Source organism: Melozone crissalis, unplaced genomic scaffold, assembly GCF_028551555.1.
Source record: "Melozone crissalis strain CALT ecotype California unplaced genomic scaffold, PUWL_Pcris_2 ptg000066l_1, whole genome shotgun sequence".
NCBI lineage: Eukaryota > Metazoa > Chordata > Aves > Passeriformes > Passerellidae > Melozone > Melozone crissalis.
In genome coordinates, this window is record NW_026535844.1 from 4,351,553 (window position 1) to 4,365,265 (window position 13,713).

The following is a 13,713-nucleotide window of genomic DNA, read 5'->3' on the forward strand; positions in this document are numbered from 1 at the left end:
AAACTGCACAGCAGCAGAGCCTGACCCACCAATACTTCGCCACTTTGTGAATACCGCACAAGCAAAGCTCACAGAGAAACCACCCGTGCTTGTGAAGGACCCTGAAACACACCAAATTTCTGGGCCTCATCAGTTGATTACATGGGGTAGAGGATATGCGTGCGTGCTACTACCATCAGGTCCAAGGTGGTACCCAGGAAAATACGTAAAACCATACTTAGGCACAGCGAACGCAACTGCAGACGAGGACAAGAACTCTCCCGAGGCAAACACAAGACCACCTCAAAACCAAACCAGCTCAGCCTGGAGACGAAGGTGTCGCCGAACACCCACAAACATAAAAACAGACTGCCCCAATACAAGGCAGCAGACAAAACAGAAAGTTAAACAACAGTCTGCTGTACCAGGGCACAGATAGCCTTAACACAAAAGTGTTCTCTGAATTATGTGTTATTACACTGTGTTTTGTATTGTAAAAAACCTTATTATTCCCTCTTCCTAACCTTAAAACCCTTTAACCTTCTACCCACTCCTCCTCCCATAGTGTAGCTTAGAAATTAAAAGCAAAAGGGGGGGAGGAGGGGAACACAGAAAAGAACAAGGCAGAAATCCCTCTCATCATAAAGATAACAAATTGTGCTTATATTCCCTATCAGAAGCCCTAATCCTGCCCAAAGATGAAAAATATCTCCGTCGGTGCTGTCCTCACCGCTGCTTGGATGCTCTACACCGTACCGTGTGCCTTCGGCTGGATTAGCCCACTGCCTAGCCATAATGTTTGGGTAACCTTAGCAAAAACACTAAAACAAGACAACATGTGCTTGTCCATGGGAAGCATTGATAATCCACTTTCTACATGTCTAGTAGGAATTCCCTTTGTAGCAGACGATTGGCCTGTCCAGAACTCAGAGGTTCTCCGTACCACAGGTAAGAGACCCAATGGGGCTGAAACTTGGGATGAGTGGGCAAAAATTCTGCCAGATGCTCAAGAGGAACCCCAAGAATTGGATCTATTGGGATCCTCCAAGGCCACATATTGTGTCAAATTTTACTTTAGGCGTCCAAAAAACGATTGGCCAGAAATTGACCAACACAAAAACACATATCGAAAAGATGTATCACCACTTAACAAAGCCTATAACCCTCATGATTGGTGCAATTAGACCGCTCGGGTGATTTCTGTGTCCTCCCTCCATCCCAAAGTATTACCCAAGGGAATGTTTCTCATCTGTGGTGACAGAGTATGGGCAGGGATCTCCCGACTCCAGGGAGGTCCCTGTACCCTTGGAAAACTTTCCACCCCAAAGATCACCCTGTTACATAATTGGAAAAAAGAAAGTGAATCAAAACGTCAAAAAAGGTCCTACACTGAATTCGATGAAAATTGTGATCCGAGATTATATGATTGAAACAGACCAAAAAAGATTGCTGTCTCTCTGTTTTTACCCTGGGTAGCTGCAGCTAAAGCCCTCGGTGAAATCAATCACCTTGGGTGCTGGCTCAGTAAACAAGCTAACGCCACATCAGCAGCCTTAAGTGATCTCTTAAAGGAAGAAGGAACCACAAGACAAGCTTCACTCCAAAACCGAGCAGCAATCGACTTCCTGCTGCTTGCCCACGGACGTGGATGTGAGGACTTCGAAGGAATGTGCTGCTTCAACCTCTCTTCACGTTCGGAGTCCATCCATGCGAACATCCAGAAACTGAAAGATCTCGTGAAGGACTTGAAAGTAGAAAGAATCCCAGATTGGGTCAATGAAATTTTCGGGCAATGGGGACTAACAGGATGGGCTGCATCTTTAGTTAAGGGATTGTTGTTGATTCTCCTTGTAATTCTTATTGTGTTAGCTATGTTCTTGTGTCTTGTTCACTGTTTCAAAAGAACTATCGTGACTGCATTTTTTGTAAAAACAGAAAGTGGAGTTGTAGTGAAACAACCAACTTTAGCCAGGGCCTCTTGGAGAATCTGAATGCTAACACGGCAGCAAAGAAGCTTTCTGACTCCAGGGACATCCGCCCTATAGCCATGTAAGGCAATATCGTGTTAACCCTACTATTGGTCACTTATGGTCACTCTAACACCTTTGCCATTGGCCAAGGGTAAAAAAGTAGCATACTGTACCCCTACTAACTCGGAAGAAGAAGAGCTGAGACCCTTCACGGAACCCCTGCAATAAGGCCATACTTGTGGAACAGCTGGCGTCTTCTCCTCCTCTCTCTACCATCTGCTGGAGCCTTAAGCCAAGGGAGAAAGCTACCTAGCAAGCAATGCTGAAATCACAAGAGCTGCCTAATCACTAAGAGCTGAATATTTCCTGCTTGCTAGGGGCTGGCCCGTGGCCTTGGTCTGAGAGCAAGCTGGCCTCTGGCACTCAGTCCCCCTAGGAGCTGAGCTCTGGAGCTGTCACAGCTTGCCTAGGATAAGACCAATCAAGGCTCATTTAGGGATGGGGTCATCTGTGGGGACATGGGGGGACACGGGCAAGGATGGAGATGTGAGGGATAATGACAGGGATGGAAACATGGTGGGGAGAAAGCCATGGGTGAGGACATGGTGGGACATGGGCAGTGAAAAGTGGGGACATGGCCATGGCTGGGCCATAGAGGGAAGAGTTGAGGGTTTCTGGGAGGGACTTGGGGCTTGCTGAGGCCTTCGAGGACCCCAGGCTGAGTGGCTCTGGCTGTGCTGGGAGACCCTGGGGGAGGTTCTGGGGCAGCTGCTCAAGGACCCCCTGACCTGGAGCCCCATCCAGACATCCCCTGGAAGGGGATGAACGTCCTTGTCCCCAGGAGGGAAATCCCAGCACCCCCAGGGTGTAAGGGGCAGTTGAGAGGCCACAACAGGGAGGGGAGAGCCAGAGAGAGCTGTCACACTTCTAAGCTAAACCCCAAAAGTCCCAAAACTGAGGGATTCCTCCCAGGAAAAAGCAGCCAGGAGCTGCCAGAATTGAGGGAAAGGGGAGATGTGACCTTCCAGACTGAGCAGGAGGGGCCTGCATCCCCCAAAACCAAGAACAGGGGTGAGGGGTGAGGCTGGAGGCACAATGGAGAGGAGGTGGAAGAGCAAGGGAAAAAAGGATTCAGAGCACGAGAGGGATGGCACCCCCAAACTGAGTTGGGAGGGATCTTTGTGTTGGAGGAATGACGGGTATGGGAAGGGAAAGGTGGGGATGGAACAGAAAAAGAGTGGTTCCATGGGGATCCCTTTGTGTCCCCATCATTCGATTCCTGGAGTGATTCCCTGGGGCTCTGGGGGGAATGGATCCGCACTGAGTGGGTCCCCAAGCCCCCTGCCCATCCCTGGGGGGTTCATGGGGGGGTTCCCTCCTCCCAAATGCTGGTGGTGCTGCAGCCATGGGGGAGAGATGGGATCTGGAGTGGATCTGGAAGGGGGAGAAATATGAAGAGGAGGGAGAGGAGGAGGAGGATGGGGAAAAGAAGGAACAGGAACAGGAGGAGGAAGAGGAGGAGTCACAGCAGAACCACGTTTTTCCCGCCTGCCCACTGAGTCTGCAGCTCCCCTGGCCCTGGCAGCATCGATCCCCCAGATCCCACAGGTGAGCAGGGAGGGGGAACTCACCCCAAATCCACTGGGGGGGCCTCTGGGAGGATTTGTTTGCAGGGTAGGGGATGTTTGGATCTTGCAGGGCTCCTAAGGTGAGATGCAGATTCCCCTTCTTTGGGGTCTTGTGGAGGGTTCCTGTGGCAAACTGTCTGTACTGGCTGGGGAGGTGGTACCAGTTTGGGGGGAGATATTGGCATCAGAGAGGGGAGAGCAGCAAAGGCCAATCCCAGACCTGAGGGATCCCAGCAGCCTGGAGGGGTGGGGGAAGCTGGAGATGAGCAGGGTCTGGGCCTGCCTGACTGCGGACAGGGCTGTTACTTCTGGAGATGGACTTGGTCAGCAGGACCAAGGGCTCACCCACTGTTTTTCCCCCAAGCCAGGATCTGTCAATCCCAAACTTTGTCTGGATGAAGCTGGAGGAGGCTGCAAGGAAAAGGAAAATGACATGGGACACTGAGGCAGGCGAGGAGGAAGTCACTGCCCCTTTCCCCCTCTGCTCTGCTCCATGTCTCAGCCCAGCATTGCCCCTGGCTGCAGGACAATCCCACTGCTGATGCTATAAAAAAAAATCTGCCAAGTTTTTTGGTGAGAAAAAGGTTACAAAAACTAGTCAGATCACTGTTGCTGCTGAAGGGCTACCTGTTTGTTATGATAATTACAAGTCGTTGTCGTTAATGGTTCTTTTTTGTATCAGTAATGGCCCTGGCCAAGACTAAGTTAATGCCTCTTCTCCGGAGACAGTGAAGGGCGGGGACCGCCCCAGACAGTGAGGAGAAAGGACTAAACGTGGGAGGGGGGATATGCTAAATGACTTCAGGACCAGCATGCCATGAGAAGCTACTACTCCAAACTTACTGAAAAGACCCCTGAAACAACGAGCCAATATAGAGTTGAGAAATTGGAGTGAAGTCTGAACGTGAGGAGCAGAGTGCTGGACCTGCGGGGACGCTGGGGGCCTTTGTTGCCCCTCACCCTGGGTGTGGGGATCCTCTTGGACCGGGCCCCGAAGGGAGCGAAGCTGGGAAAGTCAACATCTGGGTCACGCCCAAAAAAAGCTCCAACGAGGACCCGACCCCCGGCTCTGTCCCTAGTGGAAAAAGCTGCGAATGTCCTCCTCCTGCGAGTCACCTTGGGAGAGACAACTGAGACTGCAGACCTGTTGAGCTTTCCAATTCTGAGCTGACCACTTTTAATAAAGGCATTAAAAGGAGAAAAAGTCGCCTGCCCTGTTTCAGCTGACACTGTCCTGCCAGAGATGAATTGGTAGGATCCCTTCCCCTTCCCTCTAGCATGGAGGCAAATCCCATCCTCTCCTTGTCCACAGCTCCTTCCTCTTCTCTTTCTGTCCTTCTTCCTTCCTCATGCCTTCCTCTCCTTTTCTTTCCTTACCCCAGGCACTGAGCAGCAGATGGAGACCAGGGAGGACAAATCCCTGTGCTATTCACATTTCTTTGAATAGAGACATAATTCTCTCTCACAGGATTTTTCCTGGGAAGCTGTGGAAAGGCTGAGAAAGCTCAGAAACGAAGAAAACAATTCTTATCTTGCTGCGCCTGTTGTTTGGCACATGTGGAATGTGTTATGGAGATTGTTTACCGAGAGTGATTTGTTAATTGGACTGTGGTGATGGTTGTTAGGACTGATTGACCAATTAGGTCAAAGCTGGGTCGTGACTGTCTGGAAAGGATCAGAGGTTTTTCTTTAGCATGTAATTTAGTATAGATTTAGTATAGCAATAGTGTAATGTGCTATAATATAGTATAGAATAAAGCATCTGTTCAGCCTTTGAAATCATGGAGTCAGAGCACATAATTCCCTGGATGGGTGAGACAAAGTAGAAATTTAACAGGATAGAAATGCATTTTTGGATTGAGGTGAAAAGTGCTGTTCTGAGCCTGTAACTTGTTTATCTGTGCTTAAGACTCCCTGTTCTCACAAGAGAGGAAAAAAAACAAAGAAAAAATCTTGTGCTCACAGAATGGCCTCGACCAAGAGAAGGAATTCAAACTCCCAAGTTAAGTGGAGGCCCCTTTGTCAGGGCCAAAGTCTGAGGCTGACCAGAGAGCTCTCTGCGCAAAGGGCAAGGACTGATAAAAACTAATTGCAGCTTGTAATGTGAAATCTGTAAAATGAATATGAATGAGACTATATGCATATGTATAAGCAAGGGGGAATTCTCAGGGGTGTGCATGTCCTTTAGGGGGAACAACGATTCCCCCATGCATCCAGCGCTGTAATAAACATACCAGCTTTACAACTTTTTACAAAGTTGTGGAGTTTTTCTTTTTTCCACTAATCATTTTGGCGAGCCAGCCAGAAGATTGTCTGTCCCTGCAGGGGCGGAAGGGAGGACGGACTCCTGGGCGCTCCCTGGGATTTTCCTGGAGGAGTTCTGCTCCATCTCGGCTTGCCTCCTGCGGATACAGACAATGACCTGCTGGTGTGCAGATACACGGTATGTCTGTCAAGGGGCCCGGGGGAGATAGGGCTGCTGATAAGTCACTCAGAGACGTCTGAGTGCACAGCCTCGTCCCTGTGCTTGCAGGCAGCCATCAACCAGGAGCACGGTCAGCGGCAGAGGTTCCTGGTTGATAGCGCAACTGGGAACGGGTTCATTGTTCAATAGAGCGGCCGCTAGCGACTCTGGGGTGAGCCGAGTGAACCCAAACTTTGTGTGCTTGTGGTGTCCAGACATTGTATGGCTAATGCATTGTGTGGTTAATGTTAGTGTGTTTATAATCGTGTGAGTGTGTGGTGTATAAAGAGAGTGAGTGAGTGAGTGTACCCACAGCGTGCGGGGGCAGTTCTACCCATGTCTGAAGCAGCCAGGTGAGGCCCGGAGCGCTGGCTGGGACAGGATGTGAGGGCAAGGAACACCCCGTGGAGTAGTGGAACATGTGGAGAAATGTGGGTGAGGACATTTAGTCATTGATTGTGTTTAAAAGTGATGATGTGTGATCTGTGTAGATTGTGCGCATTTTACCCATGGCTAGATGAACTCAGGGGATTCTTCTGCCCCCGCAGTTTGGACTTGGTCCCTGGAATTTTACTGTGTCCTGTTATTTTGATTGTGTCCAGAGTGTGTGAGGACCAGAAGAGGCTGGATAATCTGATGTGGGTAGATGCTGAAGTGTTGCATGCTTGGTTGTGTCAAGGAAAGTGGGCACTCTTAAGAGATACCCCTTTCCCAAGTGAGTTTGTGTGGTTCCTCCCCCACATTGTGGTAATTTGATTCTCGGTATTGTAGGCTTGTGTTTGTGGAGATTTTAGGATTTTGTTTGCAACAAGTGTAGCATTTTATGTGGAAAAACTGCAGTATGGTGATTTATGTTTAACTGTGATAAAACAAATTAAAGGAATTCCAGGAATTCCCCTCTCACAGCAACCTAAGCCCTGACTCTCGTGAATTTGAGATGCAGGGTGTGTGTGTCTGTGTCTGTGTCTGTGTCTGTGTTTGTGGGCATATCAGAGTTTTTGCTGTAAGAGGCACAGCTTTTTGCAAGGCAGCAAAGTGAGTGTCAGTAGAAACAATGCTTGAATTAGATTGTGCGGGAAGAGAACTGGAAAAGAATGCTGCGATTTTGTAAAGCAGAGTTTAGGTGGAAGAGACCAAGACAGGCACTTTATAATTTATGTTATTCTAAGGAAACCAAGGCTACTCAGAGAGCTCTAAGGAATTTAGTAGCAACCGGTCATGAGAAGCAAAGAAGTAACAGGATGTTTGAATTATTAGAAAAGAGAGTTTCAAGTAATTTAAGAAACCCAGCAGAAATCATTAAAGCTGAGTGAGTTCAGCCTATCTTATACCCCAAGACTTTGAATTAAGGCAAAGTGTTGGGATGGGGTAGAAAGATGGGAGTTAAGGAAATGGAATTTTTAGTAGACATGGGGGCAGCAAACTTAGTGTTAAATAAAGCCTCAATGCCTGTAACAGATGATTATGTTATGGTAAGGGGGCAACTGACCAATCTGAAAAATCATATTTTGCAAACCATCAAAATAGTCATAGTTTTTTGTATATGCCCAACTCTCCAAACGCCCTGTTGAGTAGGGACTTGTTGGAGCAGCTGGAAGCAAAGATCACATTTAAAGATGGAGAGATTATTTTAGAGGTAAAGGATCAAGAATATGGAGATATATTGAGCTTAATTTTAACAATTAGTGAAACTGAAATTGAAAATAAGGATGAAATTAACAAGAAAAGAATGGATCCAATGTTTCCTGGGGTATGGGCCTCTAACATAGCAGGGAGGGCAGAGAATGCACCTTTCCTTAACCAAGTTAAGGAAAACAACGGGCTAGGGTCAGGCAGTACAACTTGTGGCAAACCCATACACCCTACTAACATGTTTGGCACCTGAGCTACCCTAGTTTACTGTTTTAGATCTGAAAGAGGCCTTCTTTTGCCTCCCTGTTCATGAAGCCAACCAGAAAATTTTTGCATTCAAATGAGAAAACCCTAAAAGCAGGCGCAAAACCCAGCTCACATAGATTGTGAAGGTCTCAAGGCCTTCAAGGCTTCAAAATTCCCCTGCTCTGTTTGGAGAACAACTTGCAAAAGACCTAGAGTCCCAGGAAGCTCCACAAGAAGAAGGAAGGCTATTACAGTACGTGGATAATCTCTTGATATCCACTCAGACAAGGGAAGCATGTGTGGCCTGGACCATGAGCCTTTTTAATTTCCTAGGGCTCCAAGGATACAGAGTATCAAAGAAAAATAAAAGAAAAAGGCAGAGGCAGTGAAACAGAAAATAATCTACCTGGGGTATGAGGTCAGTGTTGGGCAAAGGACTCTGTAATCACTAACCTTGTGAACCCAGCTTCTTTTCTCAGTGGGATCAAGGAGAAGCAGCACACCACGATTGCCTGGAGACCATTGAAGCTACCTACTCCAGATGCCCGGACTTGAAGGACATTCCTTTGGATGGTGCAGAGACCTGGTTCACTGATGGGAGTAGCCACGTTGCCAGTGGAAAGCGACGCGCTGGATATGCAGTCACTACCTGCAGAGAGGTAATAGAATCTGGACCCTTACCAACAGGCACCTCTGCACAGAAGACCAAAATAATTGCACTGATTCTCTTTCCTTTTGGCTTAGAAATGGCAGGAGGAAAGAGAATAAAATCTATACAGAGCCATGGTATGCATTTGGAGTTGTGCATGGACATGGAGCCACCTGGAGAGAGGGGGGACTGCTGACCTCACAAGGAAAGAACATCAAACATGCAAAATAATCGGGCTGCTGGAAGCAGTTCAGCTGCCTGAAAAGGCAGCAATTATGCATATTAGGGCACACCAGAGAGTGAACTCAGAATTGGAAGAAGGAAATGAGCTGGCGGATAGAGAGGCAAAGAAAGCAGCCAAAGGTGAGGTAACTACTGAAGGAGCTCTGATTCCAGGTGGACAAATTTCCCTTGAAGGTAAGCCAGAATACAATAAGAAAGATAGAAAACTAATCAGAGATCAAAAAGGGACATACAACCAAGAAGGGTGGGCTACCATTGAAGGGAAGCTGGTAATCCCTTCCCATTTCATGTAGTCACTAGTAAGGGAGGAGCACCAGAAAACACACTGGGGAATCGATGCCCTGAACACCTACTTGATTGAAAGAATCGTTGCCTGGAATTTATATGCCACTATTATTCAAGTGGCAGTGTGATCTTTGCCTCCAGACTAACCCCAATAATACCCGCAGACCAAAACTTGGTCAGACTGGCAGGGGCCATGGGCCTGGACAGCAGTGGCAAATTGACTTATCCATCAGAAGGCAGAAGCTGTTGTCCCTTCCTGGAATGATTTTTGCTTGGAAGTGATTATCTGCAGCACAAACCCACCATCCACTATTGACTTTCACAGGACAATGACATTCTTACAGAGATACTGTCAAGTTGCCTTGTGTGCTTCTGGCTGCTTTTCTTGCTCTCTGGACAAAAACATCAGCCCAGCATCTGATGGCCAATGCTGCGGGTGCTGCCCATCTGGCTGTGGCCAGCAGCTCGTGCCCAAACACAAGCGGGTGCCTTCTGGGCAAGGGGATGGACTGGCACGAGCAGCCATTTTCCCTGGTGAACCTGGGAGGAACCTGGGCAAGTGCAGAAGACTGGGATGACCCTGGCATGAGAGAACGTGTGGTGTGTCTCTGATGATGCTGCCAGCACTGCGAAGGAACAGCCAAGACAAGCACTGGACGCAGACACATCCTGCCAGTTTCTGCTTGTGAGAGTCTGTCCGAATTTTCTGTCATCTGCCTCATGATCGTCATTGGGGGACCACTGAGGAGAAGACCCCCCTGTCTTAAATCTCTGGCTCCAAGGGAGAAAGTCATGTGCCTGAGACCTCAGAGCATTGCTAAGCCATTGTTTTCACAGCTGTTGTTTGCTGTGTGCTACACTGAGCCCAATGAGAAGAAGGGGGCACCGTGCCCTTTTTGCAACAACAGCCTTGGGAGCTGTCCCACCTCTCGGCCTGGCTGGACTTCTCCTGAGTTTCAGGTGGTCCCCCCACAGAAGACCCTCACCTGTTTTACAACCACCGTGACAGACAGACTGGGATGTAAGGAGCCTCTCCACCAAGGACTGAGACATGGAACCCCCATGTGAAAAGGCCCCTCTGCTCCTTCCAAGGACTGGGACTGAAATCCCCAGCCTGGGGCAGGTGTGTGGGGGAGGCAAGCTGACCAAAGCGAGATGTTTGCCTGCAGGTTGTGACCGCTGGACCAAGAAGACAATGGCTCTCGTTTACTACTGAGAGCATGGACTACCTGTTACATCTGTTCCTTACTGTATCTGTTTCCCCCCCTCACAATTTCCAATAGAGTTATCATAATAAAAACCTCTGAGTTAGCGAGAGACTTCAAGATCTCCCCGACGTAACAGGCGGATCCTCGACTGGACTGGACCAAAGGACTTCGTCTCTACGTTTGGTAGCTCTATCCCCTCTCTCTTTCTCTCTCTCTCTCTTTTGTCTCTCTCTTCCTCTATCTTTTTCTCTCCCTTAATCCCTCTATCGCATTTTACTGTGGTCATTCAATAAAGGTGCATTTGTTTCGATTATCATTGCAAACCCCCTTGTACCGTGTTGGTTCTTTTTGCACCTTGAGATCAAATCCACGAACCATCATGAAACCCGTCCGTGAGGATGGATCGTGACACCCCCCGAGGACCCCTCCCCAAATTCCCCCCCAGCACCCCCAGACCCTGCTAAAACCCCCTCAAGTTCCCCCAGATCCTCCCCAAATCCCCCCCAAACCTCCTCAAGACCCCTCCCCAAATTCCCCTCACGACCCCTCCAGGACCCCTCACCTGTCCCTGCGCCTCCTCAGCAGCTCCCGGAGCCCCCCCGTCCTCTCCCAGCGCCTCCCCCGCTCTCTCCAGCGCCTCCCGCAGGACCCGCCCGAGCCCAGGGCGGCTCCCGGGGGTCCCTGAGGGGGTCCCGGGGGGCGGGTGGGGGAGGGGGCGCCCGCTCCATGCCCGGCCCCGGGGTCAGGGGGCGCCATTTTGGGCTCGGTTCTGATTGGCTGGAGCGGCGCGGGGAGGGCGGGAGTTGCTGCGGGGAGACGCCCGGTGATTGGTTGATTTATTAGAGGGCACAGCGATTGACAGAAGAGGGGTGGGGGAGGCGGGCTTTGCCGAGGGGAGATGCCCAGTGATTGGTTAGATTGACAAAAGAGAGGCAGGCGCTGCTGAGCGCAGATCAGGAAGGCGGTGGAGCAGGAGCCGGCTCGCGCGGGGGAAGTGGCCCCCCCGCCAGAGCTGGCTCGCTCGGGGGAAGCGGCGGAGGCAAAGGTGGCGGCGGAGGCGCAGCTGGCTTGCTCCCACCCCCACCATCCGACTTGCCTGAAGCTGGCGGCGGAGGCAAAGCTGGCTTGCTCTTACCTCTACCATCTAACTTGCCCTCCTCCCCCAACAGTAAGGGTGCAGACGATTCTACACTATCTATAGGAAAATCTTGCACACTACTCTGCTGGGGACTCTTAGGCATAAGTATCTGAGTTACAGAAGGTGCTAAGGGATCATCTTCACAACCATACCTTTTATTCTTCTTATGAGCTTCTGTCGCCCTTTCTGCTGCCTTTCTCTCAGAGACCTGCTGAAGTAACGTATTATACACCACCCGCCATAACTTGCCAAATTTCTTTGCTGACTTATCATCATCTAACACTGTATCCTACAGGATATCCCCAAACTTTTTCCACTCTACTATCTCATAAACTGTATGTAAATTAGCAAAAATTCCTTTAGAATGACTATAAGCTAATAACCCTGGTAATTCTTTTTTTAAATCTATCTCTTTTACTCCTCGCCTATCTAAATTTGAGGAGAAGGGACCGTATGTCGCTTGCCTATCTATACTTATATATCAGCGCGCGCTGTTGCAGCCCTTCCAGGCTCCTGTGACACGTAGAGACTTGAGATACCTTTTGTAATCTTCAAGGGTGCTTTTAAAATCTGGCACCGTCCCAGCTGCAAGGACTCTCACCCAACTTCCCCGACCGTGACGAATTTATAATCCAAGAGAGCGAACGTTCAGAGTGCCTTTGCCTGCATTCTCCACCATTTGTCGGAGGAAGGAGACCCAGACACCAGTTGGTTCATCCAAGTCCAATTTATTGATCGAATATGGCGGGTTAAATATAGTTCTTAATAAGCTTCATACATATTGCAAAAGTTGAGCTCAGGATTGGTTAGTTACATATCAGCAACTACACCTACTTCTACATTCTTGTGCTTATTCTTCTGTTACATTCTGCAGATATTCAGGACTAATCTCACCTCCCTTTCCTCATGTTGCAGCAAGGCCATCCGGCATTCTTGCCTGTCAGCAGTCACTGAATCAGAGACTGCTGACCTCCCTTTCAAGCTTAACCAGCGGCATTAAGTCAGTATGGCCTTTCTCAGCTAACATACTCTTAATAAAATCCTCCACACTGGTGATTGGTTGGTTCAGCTCGAGAGAGGCAGGAGTAGCTGATGGGACACCTGCGATGATTGGTTGGATCGGGCGCACGGAGAGGCCGGTGTTCCTGAGGGGAGACCCGCGGTGATTGGATGGTTTGGAGCAGGGCGCGCCGCTATTGGCTGGGAAAAGTCCGGGATTTTTAAGGGAACTTTCCTGTTTTTTTGGGGAAAAACTCTCGGATTTTTAATGGAAAAATTCTCATGTTTTGCAGGAGAAACATTCCTGGATTTTTTGACCCCACACTCCCCCAAATAACCCCAAAACACTCGAAATAAACCCCAAATAACCACCAAAACCCCCAAACAATACCTAACACTCCCCCAAATAACCCCAAACAAATCCAAATAACCCCAAAAATCAAAAAAACACCCCAAATTAAACCCAAAAATCACAAGATGATTTCAAGCACAGCTAAAAAAACCCCATATGCACTAACATTAACCGCAAGAACCCAAATAAACAAATAAGCCCAAAAAAACCCAAATAAGCCTAAACAAACCCAAATACAAGCCTAAACAAACCCAAATACTTCCAAATAAACCAAAATAATTCCAAATAACCACAAAAAAACAGAAATAAACCAAGTAAAACCCAAGATAAACCCAAAATAGTCCATAAATAACCCCAAACAAACCTTAAATAAACCCAAGTAAACCCCAAGTAACCTCAGTTCTTCCCGTTCCCCCCCAAAACAGATCCCGACCAATCACAACGCGCAGCACTGACGACGACCCTCTTGCTGGGCGCAAACCCAGAGCACTGGCCCCGCTCAGCGATTTTCAGCCAATCAGCGCCCGGCCCGACTCTGACTCATCACTTGCCGGGCGCACACCAAGGCCTCTCACTGCGGTAAATACTCAGAGACCGTGCGGGGTAATTTCCAGCCAATCAGAGCGTGTCTCGCTGATGACTCATCAGTTGCGAGGAGCGGAATTTGGGGAGGGGGGGGAAGGTGACCCTGGGGATGGGCTGGAACCCCAAATTAATCCAAAACGGGGTCGGGAGCCCAAAACGGAGCAGGAGGGGCCTGGAGCCCCCAAAACCAAACACGGGGGAGGGGACTGGGGGAATGATCGGAAAGGGGAGGGAGAGTGGGGAAAAGAGGGTCGGGACCCCAAAATTGAGCTGGGAGGGGGATGGGACCCCAAAATTGAGCTGGGAGAGGAATGGGATGTCCCAAATTGAGGTGG

The 13,713-nt window shown here is 49.1% G+C and overlaps 1 pseudogene; it reads right to left on the reverse strand.

The window, feature by feature from the left end:
• Positions 1-8,818: 8,818 nt before the first annotated feature.
• LOC128945560 (uncharacterized) overlaps positions 8,819-13,713 on the reverse strand; it is a 1,627,138-nt pseudogene continuing 1,622,243 nt past the window's right edge.